We start from the raw sequence: 1,533 nt of genomic DNA on the forward strand, positions 1-1,533 counted from the left end.
TCCTGCTCAAACAAATCGCCCTTTTCAGGTCCCTCTTCTACAACAAATCCCTGATAATGCGCTCTTATTCATGGTCAACTTTCTCATTATCAACACCACATTCCCGATCAAGCACACGCTCAATACCACATGCATGTATTTATTATTATTGCGGTATAGGATTATTAAAGTACTATTAGGTATAGGTCTGGTTACTCGTGCGTAAATCAGGAGTTTTCCTCGTGCATTTACTAAACTGAATTGGTTATTCGACGCTCAGACGGGATAGAGAAAACATTGCAAAATTGTCAAATCTCGAGTTTTTTCTTAATCTTTGGTATTCACTTCGGGAAGATGTCATTTGACTCTGCGGGAATAAATGACCAAGATCAGCTTGAGTTTAGCCATAGGCAGCTTTCGTCTATTTCCTTGGGCCAGTCTATCCAGCCGGAAGACCGTAGCAGGAGACCGGAAGTACAACGTGGCAAGGAGCCGGTTTGCACATCTCGTGGCAGGGACCCGGAGACCTTGAATGATAGAGACCCTGGAGCAAGTTACAGCGGAGATAAAGGTAGGCTTGGGCCCTCGGGGGATAGAGAAGGAGATTTGTTTGGAGCTTTTGATTTATTCAGATCTTATTTTGACACGAAACTTTCAACATTAAAACAAGAGCTAACGAGTACAAGTTGCAAACAAAAGGAAAAAGATAACATTCCTTATTTCAAGAATACCTCCTGCAAAATTCAGTTTCAGTTCAATACTGACATTTCAAACTTGTTACACTTTATCGTGGATTCTGACAGCCTTGATTCAAATAAAGAAAAAGCTAAAGAAGCGCTAAGGAAAATTAAACATAGAAATTATTCGTTTGGCGGACAATTCCCCTGGGGGCTGGGCCACAGTCAAAGAATATGAAACCCCAGAATTGGGCTCTGATAGCGATGACGAGCGTAAAATCAAAAGGACTGAAGCCAAGGCTGTCAGAAAACTTAAAAAGGGTAATCCTACAAATGCTGATTCTCTTTCTTTTTTCCCTGATCGTATGGAGCGGAGGCCAGCACCAGCGGCAACCTTTGGATACCCGGGACGTTCTTCCGGTGCGGGGCCCATCTTCCCCTCACGGCCCATGGCTACGGGCATGCGGGATCTTTTTCGGACCTACAGTCCCTATCAGGACCAGTATCAACCCCAGCAACCTTATTCTAGAACGCCAGATAAAGTCATCTGCTTCGCATGTGGAAAGCGGGGTCACTTCCGGCGCGAGTGCGAGTGGCTATCCAGATTTAACCAGTCAGCCAACCGTGATGTCAAGCCCACAGGAGCAAACTCAGCCACTAAATAATGAGTATTTATTCAATATTTGTAATCAAGATCATTGTTTTGAGTTTGAATCTGATGTACACTATTGGAAGACTATTGGCACAAACCCTGATATAATAGATGTTATTGAAAACGGCTATACTATTCCTTTCATTTCAATGCCGGAAACATCGTTTTCAAAAAATAATCAGTCAGCTCTTTCAAATATTGAATTTGTTAAAGAATCTATTGATG

At 42.6% G+C, this 1,533-nt stretch overlaps 1 pseudogene; it reads left to right on the forward strand.

Moving 5' to 3' along the window:
- Window positions 1-333: 333 nt before the first annotated feature.
- Window positions 334-1,321, forward strand: LOC128215345 (uncharacterized; annotated as a pseudogene).
- Window positions 1,322-1,533: the final 212 nt, after the last annotated feature.

Source organism: Mya arenaria, chromosome 13 (assembly GCF_026914265.1).
Source record: "Mya arenaria isolate MELC-2E11 chromosome 13, ASM2691426v1".
Classification (NCBI taxonomy): domain Eukaryota; kingdom Metazoa; phylum Mollusca; class Bivalvia; order Myida; family Myidae; genus Mya; species Mya arenaria.